Source organism: Dipodomys ordii, unplaced genomic scaffold (assembly GCF_000151885.1).
Source record: "Dipodomys ordii isolate 6190 unplaced genomic scaffold, Dord_2.0 Scaffold113, whole genome shotgun sequence".
Lineage (NCBI taxonomy): Eukaryota > Metazoa > Chordata > Mammalia > Rodentia > Heteromyidae > Dipodomys > Dipodomys ordii.
In genome coordinates, this window is record NW_012267329.1 from 5,359,212 (window position 1) to 5,374,141 (window position 14,930).

At 41.4% G+C, this 14,930-nt stretch overlaps 1 protein-coding gene across 4 annotated transcripts in view; it reads right to left on the reverse strand.

Annotated features, from left to right (window-relative positions):
* Positions 1-14,930, reverse strand: part of Ppfibp2 (PTPRF interacting protein, binding protein 2 (liprin beta 2)) — a 135,605-nt gene that overhangs the window by 58,685 nt on the left and 61,990 nt on the right. The gene's annotated exons all lie outside the window — the stretch shown is intronic.

Consider the following 14,930-nt stretch of genomic DNA (forward strand, 5'->3'; position numbering starts at 1 on the left):
CTACAATGAAATATTTTGAGAATAATCTTAATAGTAGCCAGAGGAAGATCTAAGCAAAGAGAAAACAGGAAATGCAAGTTGGTAGAAACTACAAGAGAAAGGAAAGGGAGAAGATGTGAAATGTCAGAGGAGAATCAGAATCTCATAAAATGTGATTGACTAGATATAGGAGTTGTCACTTTCTAGGGTGTGTCTGACCTGGTTTAGGCAAGGAGGAGGGTAGGAGCTTCTAAGGGCACTGAGCTGGCCCCAATACCACCAAAGTTCACTTGCTCTGTGTTAAATAGAAGGCAAAAATGAGGTGCCCACAATAAGCCATCCAGAGTGCTGCAGTCTGAAAAAAGTAAATCTCATTACTAAATGGAATAGCTGAAAAAAGTAAATTACATTGCTAAATGGGAAATCTACCATAAGTTTGCTAATATCAATGTTCTGGGATTCATGAGTCAGGTGTTTACCACCCCAGAGGAAAGTTATGATTGTGCAAATGGGTCATGCTTATCTTGAGGCCATTCCCCACATATTTTAACTTTGGATGGACTATCCAACCTCTCTCCATGAGAAAGGATACCTCTTTCCTCTCTCATCCTACTCCTTCCTAATGCAGAGCCTATGTGAGGGAAAGTGACAGATCCATTCCCAGTCCAAGAAGCAGAGACCAAGCATTCTACATTCCAGTCCTAGAGTCTCACTAGTGAATGAAGCACTGGTTGTTTGTTGAAGGTACAGTGGGAGAATGAGCCTGGTGGCACTTCCCTGGGTGGCTGTGCCAGGCACAGTCTGCATGGCTCATGGGGCCTACTGCTACATCACTGACTTCTATTCCAGGCCTGCTCAAGCCTGTGTCTTGTCCATTGTTATGGAAGTGCTTTCATACCAGAGACAAAGGGCCTTCACAATTACAAATGACTTCTTTATGGGTTGCAGTTTATTGTTGTTACATTACTATTCCAGGAGCCTTGACTTGATCAAACTCTCTGGTTAGCACCAGAAGGTCTATAATAATCTACATTTATTTTTTCAGAACCTGATAGAAAAACAGTTCTGGAGAGCAGTTGGAATCCTCCTTATTAAAGGACATACAATGGTGATTTTCAGTGGACAGAAAGAACACTTCCAAATGATATTTTGCACATCAGATGGCAGGACCAACTCAGCACCAGTGCGTACCTTTTCCATCAAGAAGTCAAAGAGAGAAGGTCCAAGGGTAAATCCTTTTATAGACTGCAGCAAGTCACCACACCCATTGTGCTCTCTTCAATCATTTGAAATATGTGAATATTTGCGATTTTATGTTGTCTTGTCATCTATTTTTAAATATAAGTTTAATTTTTTCATACCAGAAGTAGGATTGTTACCCTAGTATTAGAAACCCAGTTTCTAATACTATATCCCATTGGAGATTAGTGATAACTCAGATACATCTCCTTTTCCCACCACTGCCTTTCAAAGACTTGCCTCAAAACTTAAGGTAGCCACCACTGAGTCTCAACCTAATGTCTTTTTTCTTTGCAGCAATTAATGTTTCTATAGGAAACCAGTCTGAGTAATGCCCAGAGCACAGCAAAGGTGTTGGTTTACTTTTTCTCCTAAATGTCTGTGCTCTCAGACCTCCATGTGTCCTCTACATGCATATGTGCTCTCCAGGGGCTGTATGGAATGGCATTGCATTAATGCCATTGAGGCCCTGACCTCAGCAATCTGACCTCAGGTGGTAAGGACTCCTAGAAGCCCCATGCATGTGGCACTCATGCAGGTGGCTCTCCAGCACACACTTTTTTGTCTGGGACTTTGGTAGCTAACAGGGACAGTAGCTACCAGCTGAACTGATAATGAAACTCATTCACAATAGTCCCTCATTATAATAAACCATTTGTACAAGTTAATAAAAAATGATGGTTAACAAAGTAAATTGAAGACATAAGTTCAGCTAACACTGGAAAAATGTGTGTCATAGTTCATAATATCTATTAGAAGTTGATCAAGTATCTGAATTCACTCTAGCAGCCAACAGAAGAGAATCCTTGTCAATTGAAAGATGCACAGATCAGATGAGTTTGGTGGCTCAGGCCTATAATCCTAACTACTCAGGAGGCTGAGATCTGATGATCATAGTTTGAAGGCAGCCCAGGCAGAAAAGTCCATGAGACTCTTATCTCTAATTAACCTTCAAAAAATGTATGGAGCTATGGCTCAAGTTGGTAGAGTACTAGCCTTGAACAAAAAACCTAAGGGATGGTGTCAAGCCCTAAGTTCAAGCCCTGGTACCAAAACAAACAAACAAACAAAAAAACTAAAGCAAACAAACAAAAAAAAACAGCTGGGTGTGGTAGTGCATACCAGTAATCCTATTTAGGATGCAGAGGTAGGAGGATGGTGAGTTCTCTCTGTAAGCCTGGTACAAGTAGAGAGACCTGGAAGAGAGGGTTGGGGGAGCTAAGGGAGAAGGGGGGAGGAGGGACAAGGAAGGGGAGGGGAGAGGAAATCAAAACTTCAAAAATCAAACTGCTTGCCTAAAATCAAATTTACTCCTGGGCAAGAGAGAAACTGCTCATGTTTTCACTGAGGCTTTGTAATGAGATAAACAATATCTATGACAATACTTTTATGGTAGACAGATGAGCAAAATACACTGCTTTTGAGTTGCTTGAAAAGTAGGTCAAAGGCTAATGGAAAATATGGGCCAAAAGCCAAAGCAATTCCATGAGACCAATACACACTGTCCAAGCACAGTGTCATCAATACATATCATTCACCACATGACAGGCACTGTCCAGAGCACTTTATGTGCATTAATTCATTTAATCTTTCCCATGACCTCATAAAATAGATGTTATTTTTGTTTCCATTTTACTAGTAAAGCACAAAGCATCTTCAGACACAATGGATTAGTTTGCCCTCGTTATGTAGTAAGCTAGTATGCTTCCATTGTTTTAGCGTGAGAGAATAGATCACGTATAAATTTGTCTTAAATATTGGGACTGCATGATTATTCACTAAAGGTTGAAAAATATCTTTAACAGAGGAATGGCTGAATAAATGACACTTTATGGGCAATTTGTAGCACTCTGAAATATGTGACAGATAGGGATGCACATCATAGAAATATGTAATTGGCTAGGAAAAAAGAAAGATCCAAAGCAATTACCATGAAAGTAGAAAGCAACATAGCCCCATAGTTATTTACATATACGTGAAAATAAGTAAAAAGCAGCCTTTTAACAGTGCTCTCTTTTGGGGAGAGATGTGGTGGTATCAATGGTCAAGAGGGATGTTAACCATATTATCTGAGTTTCTTACCAAAATGTTTTTTCTTGAGTATTTCAAATGCATTAGAAACACTATTTGAGGACGTGTAGGGGTTCTTGGTACTTTTGACTGTCAACAGACTTAAGAGATGAATCCTTCCCTATGGGTCATCCTGGTCCATCACTGTCCTCTTATACCAGCCTCCAGAATCACTGCTGTTCTAACCTTGAACAGTGGTTAAATTGCAGTGGAGCTATGCTCCAGAAGGACCAATATCTACAGTTATCACCTAGATTAAGACTTGCAGCCCCTCAGAAGGGCACAGGCCAGGATATATTCCAGCCTCTACCCAAAAGCACTTGAAAACAAGACCAGGAATTTTATTGGAATGATTTTCTTCAACATCAATGTTCAATAGCCAGAAGTTAAAGATTTGAATTTGGATGAATAGATTTAAACTCCTTAGTCTACTAATTGGCAAACAGGCTTAATCACTTTCTGATGTCATCTTGCATTATGAAACAACTGCATCACCAGGACACAAGAACAGTCATGTGATAAGGAAAATGTGATTCCAATTTGAGAGAGATGTTTTAAGAGGCAGAGTTAAGACATAGCACTGTTCTGTTCTACTTTAAAAGAGCTTGCTTTGTCACAGTTTTGCTTAACTCTAATGGTGGAATAACAGTAGAAGTCTTAGATCAACACTGAGACCACACATCCAGATCCCTGAGTGCTTCCAGTTTTGAAGAGTCTTGGAAAATCTTATCTGTGTTCTCTATTAGGTAAGTCAATGATAAAGCAGTATCTTAGATCCTTGTATGTAAATTCACATTGACAGAACCATGTCCACATCCCACTGAGAAGACAAGTGGGATTTTGAAAGATGTTATAGGCTAGCTAACTCTTTCCCCACATTACAGGAGGGCAAGTGAATCTACCCTGTTAAGGATGCTCATCCTATTATTCAGTTAATGATACTAGTCCCTAGGCTAGTGAACATCCAATGAATGTACTCAGTATTGTTACACATATATTTGACCAAAACTTTTTCTCTATGTTGACAGTTCTTGCTACATATGTAACAGAAGGAAAAAAAATCAATCTTCTCACTAGATTTTCAAGGTCTGAATTATTCCTGATATTATAGTTCAAGTAGTTACCTAAGAGTACTATGAGGGCTATGTGATTTATGTACACAGCGGAAGTGACACTTGGACTGAAGAGTGAAATCTTATTTTCTCTTGCATTTTGACTGAGGGGTGCTACGATGAAACTAAATATCTCTATTCTGTCACAGGACTGGATAAGAACAAAGAAGTCTTGTATATTCTCAATGACTTGGAACCTTTAGCTAGGATGACTGAGCCCAAACCTCCTTTGTCCATATCAAAACATTATTCTCAAGAAGCTGGACAAATCTGGGATGTAAGGAAATCTATCCTTTAAATGCTTAATCTCTTTGCAGACATAAACAGACCAGAACTTTCATTTCAAGGTCTTCCTTAGACTTCAAAAATGATGTTCCCAAGTATCCTTGGGTACAAAATAATATAGTTCTTTAATAGATCATCTTATGAGCTGGGCATTGGTTCCTCACACCTATAATCCTAGCTACTCAGGAGGCTGAGATCTGAGGACTGGCAGACATCTGAGCCCAGGGAGGAAAGACTGTGAGACTCTTATCTCAAATTAACCACCAGGAAACTGGAAGTGGGGCTGTGGCTCAAGTGGTAAAGCACTAGCTTTGAACAGAAGAGCTGAGGGACAGCACCCAGGCCTGGAATTCAAGACCCATGACTGACCAAAAGAAAAAAAAAGACCTTGTTATAGGGACTTTTTCTTTAAGATCTGGATTGCTATCACCACTGCTGCTGGGCAGGGATAATACATAAGTTAAGCAATCAAAAGCCTGAAGTTGTACTATTTTCTAAGCCATCCACAAGTGAGACCGGCTTCAGGAACATGGACAAACATGCAGGAGGCTCTATAGTTGGGTATCTTTGGATTGACCATAATAATTAATTAGCCTCATCAACTAGGAGATCAACTAGAGGCTCTAGGGAGATCTGTGTATGGTCCAGAGGGATGGAATTGCTTAGTGGGATTCCCCCGGAAGAAAAAGGAAGTTTTGTCTATATGGTTTCATAAACTGCTTTGTAAAATGGAAACTCCTTTGTATAACTACTTAAAGATAAATTTTAAAAAGCAAAGTCTAAAAAAAAAAAGACATAAATGGGCTGAGGATATGGCTCAGGTGGTAGAGTGCTTGTCTAGCAAATATGAGGCCTTGCGCTCAGGTCCCTCTACCCCTCAAAAATAAAAAATAAAGACACCAGTTTAGGTCAGGTGCAGTGGTAAACACCTGTAATGTCACCACAGATGCCTAAGAGTTTAAGACTAGTCTGGGCTACATAGTGAAACAAGGGGGAAAAAAAAGACATCAATGTAATGGAACTACTATCCCACCTCTCACAATTCATCCCTGTGTGAACAAGTAAGGGTTTTACTCTTGATAAGTTCCTTATATTCAGAAACCTGGATGCTACCAGGCCTAGGAAGTAAAGCAAGTTTCTACATTTTGGAAGACACTGCATTTTGATTAGTGATGAGAATATCAGGGAATAATTAAGACATTCCCCACCCCCGCAAAAGAAACCTTTCAAGTTTGTAGAAGAACCCTAGAGTAGTTAATTTCCACTCTGCTGATTTGCTAAGGGGAAGGAATGATGAGAAATTATGGTACTCTTGGCAGAGAATTCTTCTGAATCCTGTATTATAAATTAACGGAATCCACTGCTTATCCTGACTAGGCCAGGATCATCATCTCTAATATAAACCCCATGTCACAAATGAGGTCTGCCATCATCTTAGAGATAGTGTCATCTCTCAGCCACCTGACCCAGGCTGGGCTGTTTAGAATTCCCCCTTCAAATTTTAATTTTTTTTTTGAGTGCCAGACCTAGGGCTTGAATTCAGGGACTGCACCTATGCCCAAGCTTTTTTGCTCAAGGTTAATGTTTTACCACTTGAGCCACAGCTGAACTTGTAGCATTTTAGCAATTAATTGGAGTTAAGAATCTCACGGACTTACTGCCCAAGCTGGCTTTGAACCACCATCCTCAGATCTCAGCCTGCTGAGTAGCAAGGATTACTGGTGTAAGCCTGTAATCAGCTCAGCTTTATTTTTGTATATTATATTATGTTTATTGTTGTGGTGCTGGGGTTCATAACCAGGGCTTTGTACATGCGAGGGAAGTGCTATATCATTCAGCTATGCCCCTAGTTCTCTGAACTTTTAAATGGGAACAAAGCACATGATAGGCAGTTCTGAGGGCGCTATCCGTGGCTATGTCCTCTTCTAACTAGATGAAATTCATTTGCAACAGGAGTCAGCCCCCACATGGACAAAAACTAAGGAAAAGACAAGTGCTCTCACTCACCTTTTGTCCCATCTGGGCTTAGGCTAATTCTAACTGCATTTCTACCATTTACAACCAAAACTCTGGCTAAAGCCAGAGTCTCAAGGTGATGATTTGACTGAAATTTATCCCTCTGGAAACAGACATTTAGAAAAAAATCCTGCTATGTGCACCATAGTCCTGAGTGACAGAGGAATTCTGCATTCTGTTTGCTTGAGTTGGCAATTTTTAAGAGAGAGTTGTCTGTTCTAAGCCAACTACAGTTAAAAACAGGATTATCATCAAAGGCTAAAAGGAATCTGCTTTGTGGCTCAGGGTGTGTCTATGTGGGATGTACTGGAATAGAAAGGGCACCTAGTCTCTTTTGTGTGGGGGACAGAAGGCTTTCTGTCCACCACCTGTTTGCCTCTTTTTCCCCCCACATAGAGCTAGGTAGTTAGATAGGGACAAGACACAACAGGCCTGTGTGTGGAATAGGATGTGACCTAAGAAAAACAAAGACATAAACAGGAGCTGACATCTAAATAATATGCAAGTGAATGGGAAATGAACAAATCAAGGATAAGAACATAAACGTATCTAATAACTACTTAGGAAATTACATTAAAAGAAATGCATGCCATATACAGATGTACAAAAGCCAAATCTGGAAGCTGGGAGAATTGTAGGTTTCCTGTGTCCCACCTTTTGCCCAGCTGGACTTAAGGGAGAATTTCTACAGCATTTACAGTATTTCTACAGCATTTCCTTCCCAAAAGCACATCCCTCTCAGTAACCTGTGGCCAAATTAGGACTGCTGAGGATGTCAGGGCTGTATTCTAAGCTGTGTGATCTCAGGTAGGCAACCTCACCTCAGACTTACAGTCCCTTTAATAGAGAAAACTATACCCATAGAGCAACAGAGAACCATTTAAGTCTCTCTTTCAATATGTGAAAAATCTATGGGAATAAACATACGGAATGTTTTTTATAGCAGGATGTGTTAATAACTCCTCTGTGTTATAAACGGGTTTTGAATGAGCCTAATATTATGGACATCACTTAAATGGCTTTGTCAGAGTTCACAGAGGCCAGAAGCAGTTCATCCTTTCTACTGAGAGTTTTCATTAATTTCCTCTTTTTTTCTTTTACAAGTAAACAAGAGAAGCAATATTTCTGGTCAAGACATCTAAGACATATCCATAAAGGTCTGTGCAAACAACCCAAGGGAAAAATAACCAAAATACTTTCAGGCTAACAAAGAAAATAAGGAAACTCTGGATGACAACACCAAAGCCACTGTTAATGAATAGTCCAGGAATTATGCCCTTGGCACACACAGCTAAAGATTTCACTTTTCCATTTGCCCATGTTTTGAGTCATATTTTCATGACCATAATTTTTCCTATTTATACACATTTTATTGTGCACTGAGAGTATTATATGCTACATACATGTTTATGAGAATACATTAAAATTGTTAATGGCAAGTAATGACGATCATTACGAAAGTTTGTGGGGTTTTTTTTGTTTTTTGTTTTCTTTTTACTTCTGTTCTAATGTAGAAGGTAGGTAAAATGTAGATTAAGCATGAAGTATCAACAAAATCAATCCCCAGTAGCATTATCAAAGCTGGTATGCTCTACCTGGTGGCTCACTAGATCCCATAAATGCTAACTTGTTTCTGGTCTGGCACATCTATAATGACCTGGCCAAAGTTAGCTCTCCATGAGTCCTAGCTTAGAGTGTGAAGGTCTCATATCAAGGCTGTGGGCCATGCAGAATCCCAGGAGTAGGACTCTATTATAAACTTTCTGGTGTCTGCCAGGAGAGCACAACTTTCATGTATACATGCTCTGAGTGGGAACTATCCAGCCCACAATAATAGGGGGCCCATTTGATCGTCTTGTACTACTGAAATAGATATATCTTCTTCTCATTGGCTACTCACAACCCATCTGCTTATATCAGTGATTTTGTGTGGTTCACAAATGATGTTATATAAATGGCCTCTGGCACAAGAGAAAAAAAAAAAGATTCCTGACCCATGGAGGATGCTGAGTGAGGCAGTTCGGTACCATTCTCTGTTTGAAACATTCTAGGAGACTCCTGAATCTCATTACCACAGTTCACAGCGCTTGGTGGTAGAGTTGGTTCCAGAGCAATCAAATGGGTCAAGGGAGTGGTCAAAATGGGGTGTCACCGGTATGCAAGTAAGGGAGAGTCCCAGTGTCATAGACCTAGCCATCCTTGAGTATTAGAGTCAACAGCTGAGACACTCAAAGTACATCTGTCCTTTTTTAAAAATATTAAAGTCTTAAGTACTTGGCCTGGTGCTATATCACATTTCCTTCATGTTTCCCATAAGCTATAGATTCTAGTTTCTTCACAATCCTTGTTATAGTGTGCACGCGCATACACGCGCGCGCGCACACACACACACACACACACACACACACACACACACTGTTCCAACTGGTCAGAGAATGTTTTTATATAACAACTCTTTGACTGAAAATATCCTGAGATTTTGGTGATACTGAGGATTGAACTCAAGACTTCATGCTTGCTAGGCAGACACTCTACTATTTGAGCTACCCTCCAGTGCTATGCTGCTATTTTGAATGCAACAAACTGGCTAAGTCTTGGCCCTGATAAATATTCTTTCTTTTCTTTCTTCTTTTTTTCTTTTTGGACAGGGTAGTACTTGGACTTAAAGTCACAATCCTTCTGCCTCAGTCTCTAAATACTGTATTACATGTATGTATTAACATGTTCCACTTGGTTCTTATTTTTTAGTCTCTTAGACAGCATGCATTTTCAGTTGAATAAGACAAGAGAACAGACTGCTGGGTCAAGGGATTTTGATCAAATGCAGACAAGCAAGTGAGCCAGGCCTGCCAGGCCCAGTGCTTCCAGGAAGATGTCAACACCACTAAGTCTATATCTGAAGCTTAGAAGTACCACTTACATGCAAACCTTTTAAAACCTGTAACATATAAACCTTAAAATTCAGGGTACCTAAATAAATAAATAAACATAAGTGGCTTATAGAGCTATCGTCAATTCCTATTACATGATTCAGGGCACCCATCACCAAGGGAACTAAACAGCACAAGTGGAGACAGGTGTTTTTAAGTAGTAAAACTTCCCCTGCTTAGACCTTTGGCTAGGAATTCTTAGGGCTTTCTGGAAGTTATTATAAACTCAAGTATTCCCAAGACAAATTTTAATTTTTCTAGGCAAACATCAGTTGAGCTGATTCACTATCTTTGGTACGGCATTAAAGAAGTTTCTTCCAAATGCAGTGTGACTAAAGCACAATCAGCCAGACGTTAGGGGCTCAAATCTAGAATCCTAGCTCTCAGAAGGCTGAGATCTGGAAGATCTTGGTTTGAGACCAGCCATGGCAGAAAGCCCAAAATAATCAGCGAAAAGCTGGCTGATAGTTTGGCTCAAGTGATAGATAACCAGCCAAACAAGCAAGCTGAGCAAGCATAAGACCCTGAATTCAAACCTCAAACTGGCAAAGGCTCTGGGTACCAATGGCTCACACCTATAATTCTAGCTACTCAGGAAGCTGAGATCTGAGGATCGCAGTTCAAAGCCAGCCCAGGTTAGGAAAGTCCATGAGACTCTTATCTCCAATAAACCACCAGAAAACTGGAAGTGGCACTATGGCTCAAGTGGTAGAGTGCTCATCTTGAGCTGAAGAGCTGAGGAACAGCTCCCAGACCCAGAGTTCAAGTCCCACAACTGACCAAAAAAAAAAAACTGGCAAAGGAAGGAAGGAAGGAAGGAAGGAAGGAAGGAAGGAAGGAAGGAAGGAAGGAAGGAAGGAAGGAAGGAAAGGAGGGAGGGAGGGAGAAAGAGGGGAAGAGAAAGAAAGAAAGAAAAAGAAAGAAAGAAAGAAAGAAAGGAAAGAGAGAAAGAGAGAAAGGAAAAGAGAAAGAAAAAGAGAAAGAAAGAAAGAGAGAAAGAAAGAAAGAAAGAAAGAAAGAAAGAAAGAAAGAAAGAAAGAAAGAAAACACAGTACACTAAGATACTTAGCTGCCAGTAGACTAACAAAACATCTTAGCCTGACCTTATCCTTTCTTCCTTCTTCCTCTGGTTTCAACTGTATATAAGGAGAGACTAAGTATTACAGTGAGGTTATCGTTTCCACAATGATTTAAATGCCCGTCTTTGGGGAAAAGCAAAGCCCAGTCGTGAGTAGCAAATTAATAAGCTTCTTGTTTGGACAATGCTCATGTCATCACATGTCACTGTTCACTTCTCTCTTCAGTGAGTTAAAGGATCCTGAGCCCCTCCCAGGGGCAATAAGCACTATTGGAATTGTATGAACACCAACAGCTGGAGCATGGGAAAGGGAGAGATAATTTTTACCTTCCAAAGACAGAAGAGGGTTTATGGTAGAGGCACCATTTAAATGACTGACTATAAAAGAATTCTGGGAGAATGGGAGAACTGTTCCTTCGGAAATAGCCTTCCCAAGTCAGATAGGACATCCGCGAAGTCATAACAATCACTGAGATTCAGATGTTCCCATCTTCTAAAATTGACACAGCTGTTTGCTGTGTCTTGAGAACAGACTGCCCGAAAATTTTCCAATACAAGGGCTGTGTGAGGCTCCCTAATGATCTTCCTTGAGGAACTTGATTTGGAATGGAAGAAACACATTTGCTTTACCAAGATCTTTCCTTAAAATTATAAGCTTCGCTTGGCTTGGTCATTACTGACACCTCTGTATCCACAAGGAGCTTCTATCAGTGGACTATGGAAGTGGGATCTGTACATGTGTGCTGACAGACTGTGAAGAGATTGTATTGTAATTAGAAGTACAGTAGGAAGAGAAGACTCCTTCAAGAGTTTCCTCACCTTGTCAGTTCCAACAGAAGCACTGACTCATTACTATTGAAACACACCTTCACAGACACAGCGGCATCGCTGTGTGTTGGAGTTGGGGGTGGAGTAAAGCCTTGTGACTATTTTCGCTCTCCTGGAGGCATTGAGTTAATTGCCTGGTGCCTTGTAGACTGCTTAGACCTTCCTCATGAGCCAACAACCAGACAGGCAAAGAATATGGAATCAGACAGGCTATAGAATATGGAATGAGGTGAGGGGGCAAAGTGAAGAGCTGTTCCTTTCACAAGAATGTCGGCATTCCTTCAAGATTTCCAAATGGGAATGAATTCAGGAAGACATTAATGGGAAAGGTTTCTTGGGATGTATTATAGGAAGTATGTATCATAGGAAGGAATTTTAAAGACAAATGCAGGTACAAAGCAAATGTGCCTGGAGGGGCTGAGGAAGGAAAAGAGGGCATATTTGGGGGGAGGGAAAGTAGGAGAAAAATGAGGGGGGGGAACCTTTTCAACAAGAAATGTACTTATTACTGTATTTATGTAAGTGTAACCCCTCTGTACATCACCTTGACAATAAAAATAAATAAAGAGGGTATGTTTTATCTTGCACTTTCAAGAATCCTAATAGTGATGGCTCAACTTTGCTAATCACAGGTATTCCAGAGGTAGAAATCATGAGGACTGCTGTTCATTGCCACCCAGGCAAAAAGTTAGTATGTTTCCCTATCTCTGTGAATAAAACAAAAATGCTGAGCATGGTGGTATATGTCTGTCATCCCAGCTATGCAAAAGACTTCATCTCCATCAATGGCTGGGTACGGTGGCATGCAACTGTTATCCCTAGTAACGCAGAGAATCACATGTAGATGGATCACAGGCCAGGCCAGCCTGGGCATACAACAAGACGCTGCCTGGTAAATAACCAATTCCAAACAGAGCTTTTTCAGGCATGAGATTCTTGAATTTAATCCACAGTATTAAAAATAAAACAAAACAACAAAAAAGGAAAAGCAAAAAAGATAGAGCATGGCTTAAATGGTAAAGCAACTGTTTATCAAGAACAAGGTCACAAGTTCAAAATCCCAGTACTTCCCCCAAAATGGGGCAGAGGTATTGTAACATAGAAACAAGAAAAGCCCATAAAGCAGCATCGAAGAAGCCAGCACAGGGCCAAAAATCATCTGATCCGATTCTTTTCAAACTGAAAAGAAGCCTTTCCCAAGCGACAGGTAGGCAAGGAACAGCTGAGAGAAAAAAAGAGAGGAACAAGTGACATTGGAACAGGCCTGAGTCAAGAGGCCAGGATAGCTTTGGCCAACAGAGGCTGTTCCTCCATAAAAGAAAATACATTTGAAAAGGACAGCTATGAACACAGTTACATTTTGTTTGTGGTGAAGAGGAGGGAAGATGAAAGATTTGTTTAGATCTTCCCTCCACCCCCCTTTTGAGAAAGGAGTCTAAGGTTGGAGACAAGTGGAAGAGTGTGAGACTTGCCATAGAGGGTGAGAGGGTGGCTGACAGGAAGAAAGGCAAAGGTTTCCCAAAGGCTGCCGCCAGCTCATGGAACTCCCAATAGCTGTGTTGTTATGGAGTGCCCATGACCCTGGTATGATGCCATCTCATTAAATCCCACTGGGTTAAAAGGCCCGAGGGCTTCTCTTCAAGGAGCTGGCAGACAGGAGTCACAGGTGTGGGCGGCTGGTTGGAGATGGTTGGATTGTAGCTCCTAAATTACATTGTGGGAGGAGGGAGGTGAGGGAGGAGGCTGGGAAAATATGTTGTGTGTGTTGGCTAGAAATGAGAAGATACCTAGAGGAAATGTGGACAGACAGAACCCTTGAGAAACCATGCCCATTGCTGTCTTCCAGGGCAGGAGAACTTCTGTGTTCAGACAAAGGGACAAAGGGCTCTGGAGTAGCCAGGAGTTGTCAGTCGTGATAATGTCACCATCCCCCCATGACATCTATGGCATGCTCTCTGGGTACTTTGCATATGTAGATTTATCTATATTTTACAGCCAGGGAGCCTGAATCCAAGAGAGGTTAAGTAAACCATCCAAGGTCACAAAGAGATATAAACCCCAGTAGTCTGGATCCAGGATCTAAGCTCTTGATCTGAAGGCCTTTCTCAGAAGCAACTGCCTATTTCTCCACCTTCCACCGCAGCATAACCTGAATGCAAGACAAGTCAGCTGCCTCCGTAACCTGAACGCAAGGCAAGTCAGCTGCCTCCGTGTCTGTCTCTGCAGCTCTTCTAGCCCAACTGGCCAGGGTAGTGGATCAACGATTTGAGTTCCAGATGACACAGAACAAAGTCTAACATTAGCAGCTTGAGTTCATTCCAGTCTCCTGCAGTATGCAAGCCAGTGGCATGGTACAAGCATGGTAGTTTCAATTTCTTTGCGACTTTGGATTGCAAATATGCTCAAACAGTTCAAAGTGCTGAAGGCAAGTGTGCAGTGGGAAGATGCCAACAGTGCTGGGGAGTGGGCGGGCCCCACAGACCCTACTGAGAGCTATCTTTAGAAGCTCTTTCATGGCTGTGTGGGTTGGATCTACTGACCTCAGTACAAGGCAGATGTGAGCTGTTGGGTGAGTCAGGAAACCAAATAATTGAGGGACAGAGGCCCTCTGAGTACTGGGGGTTAGGAATCACCTTGTACTTAGGCTTTGTCTGATAGGAGAATGAACTGCATCAGCCCTGGGCAGCATTCATGCAACAACCAGAGCCAAGCTTGCCAGAACCTCTGCTTTCAAAAGGTAGGACAGGTTACAGCTGCTTCTTCTAGGCCCCCTGTTTGATTGGTGAGACCCAGACCTGTAACATGAAAAGGAATCCAGATCTGAATAACTGAACAGCCCATGATGCACTGCTAGAGAAGAGGGCTGATCCATTGTCACCTGCTCCTCCTACAGCTTCTCTTCCCAGTAATAGCCAATAGCAGGTAACAGCATGTTTACTATATGCATGGTACTAGACTGAGTATTTTATACACAAATCACATTTGATCCCCAAAATGCCTATATATGGCAGGCTTTTGAGGTAATCTATCTAAGATCACTATGAGTAAATGTGACAAAAGCCAAGATTCTAATCCAAGCTTCACACCTGTTCTTAACCCAAACTGTCTACATGAGCCTACCCTCAAAGGCCAGCCCTGGCAAAAAGCAAGTTCTCTTTTCTGAACAAGTATTTCTCATCCAACTCAGTTCCTCTCTGAACACAGTGTTCTCCCCTTGACCTAAGGCATTACACCCTCTTGTCCTGGTTGAAGGGCAAAGGTTCCTGCCCTGTGTACCTGGCCATATCCACTTTGGGTACTTCTTCAGAATCCCCTCTCTATGGAAGAAGGAAGGAGATGCACTTCTACCTCTAGAAGCATAGGTCTTCAGAAACCTGTGCTCCCCTTAAGGAA